General features: G+C 35.4%; 1 long non-coding RNA gene across 1 annotated transcript; it reads right to left on the bottom strand.

Moving 5' to 3' along the window:
• Positions 1-6,271: 6,271 nt before the first annotated feature.
• Positions 6,272-10,321, bottom strand: LOC132605304 (uncharacterized). Its single transcript, XR_009569136.1, has 4 exons — positions 9,889-10,321; positions 9,506-9,641; positions 6,587-6,661; positions 6,272-6,505 (listed from the first exon to the last, which is right to left on the bottom strand). It is a non-coding gene; the product is annotated as an uncharacterized LOC132605304 (long non-coding RNA).
• Positions 10,322-12,223: the final 1,902 nt, after the last annotated feature.

The following is a 12,223-nucleotide window of genomic DNA, read 5'->3' on the forward strand; positions in this document are numbered from 1 at the left end:
ATGCATCTATGACCCCCTCCTATTGGCATCACGCCTTGGCCATGGCAACGTATCTACACAATATTCTCCCTTCTAAAATCTTAGCATATAAGATACCCACTCAGATTCTTTATCAAAAGAATCCATCCTACTCTCATCTCCGACTTTTTGGTTGTCTATGCTTTCCTCTCATCCCTTCCACACAAATTCATAAGCTACAATCTAGGTCCACTCCGTGTGCTTTCCTAGGGTATCCTTCCAATCATCGGGGGTACAAATGCTATGATTTATCGAGCCGAAAAATAATCATAGCCCGGCATGTGTGGTTTGATAAAAACTCTTTTCCATTTTCACAAATAAATAATCCATCTCCTACCTTGTTGACACGCAATTTTGTCTCACTTTTCCTTCAATTAATTTATCTACGTTTCTTGATCGTTAATAATTCGGACGAGTTATTTCAAATTTACTTAACAAAGCACTATATTAATATCTATTGCACGGTTATTTATTTTAATAAGAAGTTGTATTATATATTTGAAAGTGGTTAATTCTAGTCCAAATTATTAAGATGAAGATGTCCAAATAAATTAATTAAAGGAGGAAAAGTGCCAAATTCGGATCCCACCAGCCCACACTTTAAATTCACTAACTCCACCAGCCCACTGTCGGACCAACTGAGCCCAAACAAGCCCATTATCCCTTCCACCCGACCCAACCCACTATTTCTACCCGAAACTGACTCGGCCCACTTTCTTTTAAAAAAAAAACCTATGTGTCGTCTACAACTGAAAGGAAAGGCAAAAACCTAATCGGATTGCCTCTCTCTCCCTCTCCATTTCCAACAAGGAACCAAACCCTCTTTCACCATCACAGACTTTTGTTATCCCCATTTTCGTGCAATACGTCCCTCTCTCATCTTCAACGATGTGGTTAACGTAAAGGGACAAAAACACTTCTGAAGTTTTCTGAAAAAGAAGGCAATTTCAGAGATTCGATTTTGATTTTCTAACAGCTAATTCATGTAGAAATCCCGCCCAAATTGAAACCCTAGGGTTTCAACTCCACCTATAAATATCATTCTAATTCCTCAGCCGAAGGGGATGGTTTTTTTGGAGGAACAGCTTAAAATACCTAAATATCCTTAGCATTTTTGGACTACCATTCTAAACTTTAAGATTGCTCAAACGTCTCACTCTGTCTTGGTGGATTTGGCCACGACAGAGATTTTCATACCCATTTGTGTGGGGTTCGGATCTGTTCATAGCGGAAGGGTAGATTCGACGCCGACGACCCCTGTTCACTACACCCGAAAGGAGTAATCTTTCTTCCTTTAAGCTTTTCAGCATCTGTTTTGCTTTAGCAGTTTGTTTGTTAGAAGTAGTGCGATTGGTTTATGTCTTAAACGATTCCAGTTGATTACTTGCTTAGCATAAATAGTAAGTATTTGCTGACAGTGTTTAATGTAGTATATGTTGTATTTGTGGATTAAATCCATGCGTTAGTCACAATTTTGTTAGTTTAAGTTAGGTTGCTATATGCTAATCGACAATCGTGTTTAGTCTATTCTTAGGCGTTAAGTCTAATTATGCTTATCAACACTCAATTCCTGCTTGTATGTGGTGCATTTCCTTGTTTGAGCTAGGATCGTTGTTGGGATGAATGGTCGGCATCATGCTTTGTTTAACGCCTGTTGGGCCTGTTGATAATCTTAGGTCCTGTGCCGATACATCTCTGTTTCATGCCTATGTTCAAACCTATCAATGCATTCTGTGCTGACATGTTCATGTGGGTAGGATTAGCAGTTTGGTATTGAGTCTTGCGGTCTGTTTGTGACTAGTATAAGATCTTTGCTTTTCTATCGATTCTGTCGATTTTTATTTGAGCATCTATACTTAATATGAATCGAGTTGAGGACCCGCATAGTGTAATACTTGAACAGTGAGGTGATGTTGGGATTTACATGAGGTGTCGTCACTTGTTAGAATCATATATACTCTCCCATATAAATCCTATACCCTTCCTCCGTTTAAGATCGATAAGTATCCCTCTATTTGGCTGCTTACGTATTGCTAAAGAAAATGAGGATAGTCTCCATGATCGACTTAAGTAGAAGGGACATGGCATTAAAGTTTTGTTCCTGTCTTCCTCCATTGATTGTTTTATATATATATGCTAAGTTTTCTTTTATCCAAGATATGATGAATTCCATTTATTCTCTTCTTCCACTCAACTGCTCATGTGCTGCTCAAAAGAACTCTAAGCTTTATATCTGCAATGGGTTAGCTTTATTTCTTGGGTGGCTGGTTGCAAGGATTTTTGTTTCTCTCCCTTTTCTATCACATGTTTAGCCATTTTGATCAGATAAAGAAAGTTTATCCACTGGGCTTCTATAGCTTGTTAACTGTACCTCCTGTTTTTGGCACTGCTGAATGCCGTCTATATTTTTTGGAAAATTGCAAAGGGTTTGATTAAGACTTTGAGAAAAGCTAGACTAGTAGTGATTCGTTTCTATGCAGTGTTGTGGCCCTTGCAGCCCTTGCACATATATCAGCAGAGGCATCCATTGAATTTTGTTTTCCTTGGCATCTTCGCTGTTTTTTTTTTTTTTTTTTGAGTCTCACAGAATATTGCATAAAAGTTTAAAGAAAGGGGTAGAAATCACTATTGTTGTATGCTTATGTTTACAATTAGAAATACAACTTGATGTGGTGTTTCTCCTGCTGCCAAACAATACATATGCTTAGCCCATTGAATTACCCGTTTGTACAATCTGTTGGGCCTATCCCCTCCAAGTACATGTATAGCTTTGTTTGCTTTGTGCCTTGGCCCTTTTCCCTTTTTTGTGGGCGTCTAAATTCAAATGTGGGCCTGCTGTCCCTGATGTGTAAACTATTTATAACCCGAATTGGACTGCGTTGTGTGAAATCAATGCTTATGTAGTTGTATTAAATTCATCTTAAGTGTGTGTTTAAGATTTCGATTCTCGTGTTACTAATTTTTATTTTTCTTTCTCTCGCATGTACACTTCGGGAGCGAGATGGAGTCTTCATAAAGACTCATTATCCGAATAGTCTCATTTTGAGACTATGCGGCATTTGGACCTTGAATGCGCCTTCCTATTCAGCTCTCATTCTCTCGACATTCATCCGAACAGAAAACAAAGGGAGTGGCCAGCCAAACGGCGAACCACTGAAAACTTTACTTTCTATGCAAGCCAAATATGGCTTTAGTCATCTTATTTTATTCTCCGATGCTTGTTTATACATTGGTGTGACTAACATTTTACCTAGCTGTGTGATTATGATAAATACTTAGCTGCTTATGTCTAACCGAGACTATTTTATATTAGGATGTCTTAATTAGCAAATTTAGGTTTTAAATCAAGTGAGTTTAATTGTTCCTCGTAAGTTTGGCATTTTAGTTAGAAAGAAGATATGCTTCCAAAGCATCATAAATTTTACACACTAACGTTAGCTTGTTTTGAGAAATAAGAAAAACGAACTAGTTTTCATGAATAACTGTTCCGCTTTAGCTCCTTTCCAACATTTGAAATACGTATTCGTTAAGACAACTTTTGCACAGCTTATATTGAACTAATAGTCCTTCTATAAAACCTTTAAAATCTTGTTAATATTAATCTTACAATGAATCTTTTAATTTGTTAGTCGGTATAACTTATTTTCTCCAATTATTTAAAACGCTGCACCATCCCGCGCTTTCTTCAGTTTATTCATAACTAAACTCTTTTATGCAAATTTTTTTTTTTTTACCAGTTTTATTTGAAATAGCATTATTATATTTCTATCTATAACTTTAGCAATACTTACAAGATATTTTCTTGAATGTCGTAAAATGTTATATTTGCATTTTAGCTTTAATTAATTAACATAAGTCCGGTCGGTTAACCATTGTTAATGGGTCTTAAAGGATGCCTAATACCTTCCCTTTAGACTAATTGAACCCTTACCTAGATCTTTTTGGTTTCGTTAGGCATTAAAACGGAGTTAACTTTAGGAAATAACTTTAATGAACTATAGGTGTCCTAATTCACCATAAATAATTAGGTGGCGACTCCTCAACTTTAATTAACCCCGGAATTACCGGGATGTTATAAACTATTTTGACTCCGATTAAAATAGGGTATAACATACCTCATATGAGTTTTTGGGTGATGATAACTCCCCATTGAGAATACATTTGTTGCATGACCAGGCCAATGCTCCGCAAATGCAGCCCCCTTCCCCTCCTGCAACCCAACACCCGAGCTCACCCATCTCCTCTCCTTCCTCGTCGCCTGTCCAGCAGGCCACTCCCACCACCCCAGCTGCCCGCCAGCTTCTTCCCACTCCTGGAGCAGCCCAACCAACAGTCTCGCCCCTGCCAGCCCCTCCTTCGCCTCGCTGCGTCACCAACGCAGCAGCCCCGCCCCTGCCAACCCCCCACCAGTTCCTTGCATGACTACACGTAGTCAACATGCGATATTTAAGCCGAACTTGAAATACTATAATCAAGCATTAATTGCCACCAACAACTCCATCTCCACTATTCCCCGGAATCCAGTTGGTGCACTTAATGACCCGAATTGGAAAAATGCTATGCAAGATGAATATAATGCTCTTATTGATAGTAAGACTTGGGAGTTGGTCCCTCGTCCTTCAAATGCTAATATTATTCGGTCTTTATGGATTTTTCGGCATAAAAAGAAATCTGATGGTTCTTTTGAGAGGCATAAAGCCCGTCTTGTAGGTGATGGCTGGTCTCAACGGGAAGGTGTTGATTGTGACGAGACTTTCAGTCCGGTTGTCAAACCGGGAACTATCCGTGTGGTTCTTACTATTGCTTTCTCTCACTCTTGGCCCATTCACCAACTTGATGTAAATAATGCTTTCTTACATGGCAACTTGAATGAGACCGTCTATATGTATCAGCCTTTGGGATTCCGGGATCCGGCTCATCCTGATTATGTTTGTCTCTTGCGTATGTCTCTTTATGGCTTGAAACAGGCACCACGGGCATGGTATCAGCGTTTTGCTGGATATGTGGCAACCATTGGTTTCTCGCATTGCACATCTGACAACTCTCTCTTCACTTACTGTCGTGGAAAAGATACTGCTTACATTTTGTTATATATGGATGATATTATTCTAACTGCATCTTCAGATTTTCTCAGACTCGGTATTATGTCCAAGTTAGCTACGGAATTCGCTATGAAAGACTTGGGTCCGTTGAGCTATTTTTTGGGGATTGCCGTCTCCCGGGACAAAAATAGCCTATTCATGTCTTAGAGTTCTTATGCAGAGGATATTCTTGACAGGGCAGGCATGTCAAATTGTAAGCCTTGCCCCACACTAGTTGATACAAAGGGCAAACTCAGCGCTACTTCGAGCGCCCCGTATGAAGATCCTACGAAGTATTGTCGTCTGGCAAATGCTTTGAAATACTTGACATTTACTCGGCCAGACATATCGTACGCAATACAACAGGTTTGCTTGTTTATGCATGATCCCAAAGTCGAGCTTATGGAAGCATTAAAACGCATTTTGCGTTACATTCGAGGTACGATTGAATTTTGGTACACATTTATACAAAACCTCTCTACAGTCACTACTATCATATACAGATGCTGATTGGGGAGGATGTCCAGACACTCGACACTCCACATCGGGTTATTGTGTATATTTTGGGGATAACTTGATTTCTTGGCCTTCAAAGCGTCAACCTACTCTATCTAAGTCTAGTGCTGAAGCTGAGTATAGAGGGGTTGCTAATGTTGTCTCTGAATCTTGTTGGATTCGCAATCTGTTGCTTGAACTCAATTGCCTATTCGTAAAGCAACTTTGGTCTATTGTGACAATGTGAGTGCCATTTATTTATCTGGAAATTCGGTACAACATCAACGTACCAAGCATATTGAAATGGACATTCATTTTGTTCGTGAAAAGGTTAGACGTGGAGAGGTTCGTGTCCTACATGTTTCGTCCCGCTATCAGATTGCCGACATTTTCACCAAAGGTCTTTCGCGCGCACTATTTGATGATTTTCGGGACAGTCTAACCGTTCGTAAACCTACCGCTTCGACTGCGGGGGTGTGTTAGATTATGTAAATATTTAGTCAAAAATATTTTGTGATCTTCTATTTTAGGATAGTATTTGTTAGAATTAATTAGTCAAATTCGTTCCTAATTTGTAGCCTACACTTACGTTGTAAATGATGTATATTAACCTATTGAATCAATGAGAATAGCCATAGTAAATATTCTCTTACCTTTGTAAAGATTACTTCAATATGAATTTATGAACTTATCTTTTGTTGAACAGTTTTAGGAATTTCCTATCTATTACATTACCAAAATAAGGAAATAGAATAGAAATGTAAACCTACCACTTTTTCGGAGAACTCGAACTCTTAGTTTGCAAACCAACCACCGTAAACAAATGCCGCCTAAGTAATTTACCTAATTTGCTGCTGAATGGATTGCACATAGTCAATGATCTTGTAGAGCATCACAGAGTTTTCAGTCACCTATTAATAAGAACTATGAGTACATATCAAATTTGTATATCTTTTCTCTCATAAGTAATAGAGCAAGTAAAGAAGTATTACCATAAGTAATTTAGCGTAGTGTGGTGTCAGTTCTTGAAGAAGCTTCATTCTTTCACTTATTTTCTCTCTTCTCACCTGAGCAATCAGAAGAATGAGTTAAGCAAATTGTAATAGGTATTACATCAAAACAATATAAAAAAAATATTCATTCCCTTTCTGCAAGACAATGGTCATTCATTTTAGCGGCAAAATTTGGTGAACATCTTTTAGTTTCATAAATTGATATTACAAAGACATTGTTAAACACTTTCAGGTGCCATTGTTGTTACTGATTCAAAGTTCAACACAGTTCATCTTGTTAAACGTCCGTCGTCCCTCGGGATAGTAAAGTTTCTCAAGTTCAAAAGGTTATATTAACCTTAATTTCCACGTTTTTACCTCCAATGGTATCTCTGCATATGTAGTTTTCTCAAAGTTATGCAGGGTGAGGAGGGCTAGAATCTTAAATAGGAAAACATTTTCTAGAGTCACATAAATTCAAAATTAAGCTATACGTACTTTGGCGTACACACAAGTACTGCTCTGACTGCCTTACGTCATAGCCACCCCAACCCTTCTTTTAATTGCACAGAAAATTATAGTCAAGAACACCAACTCAACTGTAATCGCGTATCACTGGCTTGAAGTATAAACAACCATGCACTTGTCTTAACCGATTTAAAAAAAATGAGTTTTATGTCAAACGTGAGTTTATTTCTCAAAGTACTGCTATCAAAAGTAATGTATGATTAAGCAAATTGTTCAAATAGTTAATATCATCAACCATGTAAAAAGAGTGTATATATTATATATCACAAAGTGAGCAGCAAAATAAGGAAAAAGATGCAAACTTTGTTAGTATAACGAATCTAAAATCAAGCCGAAGGAATGAGACACCAACCAAACATGAAAGAGAGGTTTTTTATTTTATTAAACCAACTCACCATCTCTTAGGAAAGTTGATATAAAAGGTGTGCAGTAAAACATTTCAAATATTTTCTTAAGCCAAAAATAGTTGCAAATAATTAGAATATAAAGCGTCTTCAATTAAGAAAAATAAATGCGAAAATACCTGGAAGAAATGTTGCATCTCCCACATGTACGGCTGTTCACGGTTTTGGTTAAAACCAAAACCAAACCGAAAATTTAACCAAACCGAATAAAAAACCGACATTTGGTTTGGTTTGGTTTGGTTTGATTTGGTTTTAAATTTTAAAAACCAATAATATTTGGTTTAGTTATGGTTCTATTAAAAAATAACCGAATAAATAACCGAACCAAACCGATAAATTATATACATAAAATTTATAATTATTTATATGTATAATATTAGTTTTTCATAAATAATTATAAATATTTTATACCTTTTAATCATTAATTTGATTTTTAGTCTATTTATTTCACATGATTGCTTAAGGCTCATGTTTTTAAGAATATGTCTAAGCCCATGTCTTTAAGTCTTTTAACTCTTTAAGCGTTAAGTATAAACCTACTAACAGAAGCTCACGTTAGATTCTAATGTCTCTAACTTAAATTTTTAGTCTTTCTTTGTCAGTCATTTAATTTTAGGTTGTTTCCTTTTTTTTTTCGAATTTATACCTTTCTTTTTTCTTGTTTGAATGGGTGCTAAACTTCTAATAATTTTCATATGAAAAGGACAGAAGTTGTAGATTTGGAGGTTCTTATAGAATATACTTCAGTAACATCAGCATTTGTTGCAACTCAAATACATGGTAATGCCCTAATACTTCTTCCGTGGGTAATCCTCCTAAAAAGCAGAAAATAACAACTCCTTGTAGTTGAGACCCTAGCCTTGGGGAAAATGATAGAAAAACATCTGAAGTTTGAGATCATTACACAAAGTTTTTTTAATAAAATGGGAGAATTGAGGGCAAAATCCAAATACTGCCCCAAAGTTTGAGATCATTACACAAAGTTTTTTATTTCATATATTTTCATTTTAATTTTAGGTAGTTTTTATGTTTAATTAATATGTATGTTTGTAACAACAACTAAAAGCTTCTATGCTCTACTTTATTTCCAGGTATGTGTATTAAGATAACAAAAATGGTGCAGCCACCACTAAGTTAGTTTTTAGCTCTATATGTAATAATTTAGCAACTTTGGGTAACTTGAGTACTACATTATCACTAATAGTGAAAATGTTTCTATAATGTATGTTCCACCTTAAACTATAAATAAAAGTTATCGTTTGAACAACAAAAAAAAGACATGTCTTTTTCAACTTTTTAATGTTTTAGTGATAAGTCTCTTGGCTGCTAGTCATAAACCAAAAAACCGAACCAAACCGACTATAACCAAACAGGTGGTTATTATTTTATTTGGTTTGATTATGGTTTTAGACATTTAAAAACTGACTAAATTGGTTTGATTATAGTTTTAATCAATAACCGACTCAAATCGAACCATGAACACCCCTACCCACATGTTGGCAAATATTTTCTTTAACTCTCTGTAAGGTGGAAATCTTTTTCACGTTTTGGCAAATGCATACAAGTTAAATGATGAGTAATACTACATCTTGGAGCATATTAACCGCAATTATAGTTTATTCTTTTTTTGCTTTTTTTTTTTTTTTTTTTTTTTGCATTCTTTAATTTTTGTGCATTAGTTCAATCTCTAGTTCCAATCAAAATTTCAAATGACTGCATAATAATGATTAGCATACTTATGAAATATACAATTTTGAAAAAGAACTGAACTTTTAGAAAGACAGGGAAAAAGTACACACAAAAAGAAAAGAACAAAACTCATTCTTGAAACAATTTACCACATCAATCAAATCGAACAATTTTCTCGATTTTGTCATTCTTAGTCCAAGACTCCTATCCTCATTACAGCCAAAATAAAATCGAAACACTTTAAATGAAGTAATTCAAATATATGCCCGTCATGTATAAGATTTAATTTTATACTCACCTGTGCTTGCCGTGCATATGCCATAGAGATTACACAGAGGAATTAAAGTTGGATCTTCCAAAGTTAAAAAAGAGAGTAAAATAGCACCATCTTTGAGAAATTTGTTGACAACCTTCCGCTTCATCTTCTCCGGATTCTGTTGAGGCATAATCAAGAGAAACTATGAGAGTGGGAAATAGTAGGGGAATAAAGGGAGGTGTTAATTCGAGGAAGGGTGTAACGTTTGAACTGTGAAAGACAACCGGTCGTAATCCAGAGAAAGAACAGGAGCAGTAAAGAAGCTACATGGTAAGAGTTGAAGCGAGGGTTGAATTCTATTGCAGATGGGAAAAAAATTCAAAATTGATAATCTTGAGAAGGCATGAATATGCAGTTTTCCTTACCAATTTGCAAAGTCCAATCTATCCAACGTTGAAAAGTCTCATGGAAGTTGTAAAGTGCTTTTGGAGATTCAAATTTTATTTCAAAACATATGGGATTCGAACTATAAGTAGACCAATGAAGTAGTAGGAAAGTACATGGAAGCAATTCATGTGGCAGAAGTAAAACAAAGTGGTTGAGAATGGAAAAGCAACATATTGGGCGGTCTGTTGGGATTTTTGTCCGCTGGGTGGAAGAATTTCAAAATCAGGAGGGATTTCGAACGCCGATTTCACATATCTATTGGAAAAAGTGAGGTTGGCAAGAGCAGGGGGAGTAGAAAGAACCGAAGAAAAATAGGGAGAGCGAAATACGGTCGAATTGGTGAAGAGTTGTTTTTATTGTCGCACCTTTGGAGTTTGAGATAGAATGGGCGAAAGGGCGTCTTATTTAGGCGAGGTTTATGCGGCAACGTTATTTACCCGTGTATTAAAGAAAATTAATTGTCAAAAAATTGTAAAAATAGATAAATACAAACCGTGAAATTCTGTGATGCCATGTTAGCGGGCCTTTGGCTTGCTTATATATATATATATATATATATATATGATTAGGCAATGAGTACAAATAATTCTGTTTAAAATCTGAATATTAAGAATAACAAAGAATCAAATTGTGGAAAACAAAATAGACTTTAAATCCAAATATATTGGATTTCCAATTTTAATCCATTTTGCGCAATAATTTCTTTCTGCAAGACCTGCATCCAAAGGTTAATTCATAAAAGGACAGAACTCTCAAATTTGAATCTTGACCAATTTCTCAAATAAAAGACGGAACAAAGCAAAATTCCTTCTTTTCTCAAATAAACAAATATAAAGACAGAGACCAATTCTCTTTTCTCTCTTCGATTTGGGGCAATTTGCACGATTGCCCTTATTTGGAGGTGGTCTTTAATTTTTGGTCTTCGCTAAAAACCCCTTAGTTTCGGGTTGAACCCCTGCTCAGTTAAAAATTTTAAAAAAAAAATCGCAAGGTAGATATTGGATTGCAAGGCAGAGTTGCCTTGAGTAGAGTTGTCTTGAGTAGAGTTTGCAGTCAAACTCTACCTGATCGAGTGGAGTTTGACTGCCAACTCTACTTAAGGTAGAGTTTTGCCTTGAGGCATAAGGCAAACTCTACCTTAAGGTCGAGGTTTGCATTAAAATAATTTTTTTTTTTTACTCAATTGGAATTTTGCAAAATTCTGCCTTAAGGCCTAACTTTTGCTCGAATAGGCCTAGTTTTGCTACAAAACTCTGTCTTGCAATTTTTTTTTTTTTGGACTGAGCCGGAGTTCGAACCCCAAACCTCATGTTATTGTGGCGACCCCCTCTGGGGACCCACTACTCAAGGTATTGTCTATGCCAGGGTACTGCCCGTCCGCACAGGGGCTTGCCCCATTATCCCTCTTCACGCTGCAGCGCTACGTGGTATCGAACGCGGAACCTCTGGCTCCTTTACATTCCCCAAAGGGAATCGCCTCTTACCAATTGAGCTAAATAAATATTTTTGCTTTGAGTACTAATAAATCGTTGAACACTTGACTTAATAGCTATAATCATCAGTTCCAAGTTTTGATTCGATGTCTTCAATAGTATCATTAGCTAAGGTGACACCAGTTTTGGTAATATCAATATTAAAATTAAAAAAACATCAACCTTATCTAATAACGTGTGAATAACTAAATATATATATAGAGGTTAAACAACTATAATCTTGTATAATTGCATTGCATAACATATTATATTTGTTTAATTTGGACAATAGAAAGTGTTATTAGATTCAAACTACTATGTTCTTGTATTTTTGTTGATCACTGTTGTATCTAATTTAAATAAATAAAAGTTGTCAAATTAATGGGTTAATGTTATTTTAATGACTTGATAGTTATTCAGGAATCTAATTAAAGCACGAAAAAGATAAGAATTTTAATATAATTGACAAATGAGCATATAACAAACTAGCAATATTATTTAAGATGAAAATAGTTTTTAAAGAAAAATATAATTTAATTATGAAATCTATCGCTAATTTGACGATAATATTTTAAAAATAAATGTCGTTGCTAACAATATTATATATAATGATTGCTTGTAGACAATATTGTTTTCACCATATAGACTATAATTTTCTAATTATGTAAACTATAAGAATATGTTTTCTTATACCTAGTTACACTAACAATGAAAAATTTAATGTGGTTGAATATGTAAGTCCATTAACAAAACGATTATATCATAATGTACTTATTAAATAAGTATTATCTATAAGTTTCAATTATAATTAAATTAACAATAGAATTTTATCCAATTAATA

The sequence above is a fragment of the Lycium barbarum genome, chromosome 8 (genome assembly GCF_019175385.1).
Source record: "Lycium barbarum isolate Lr01 chromosome 8, ASM1917538v2, whole genome shotgun sequence".
Lineage (NCBI taxonomy): Eukaryota > Viridiplantae > Streptophyta > Magnoliopsida > Solanales > Solanaceae > Lycium > Lycium barbarum.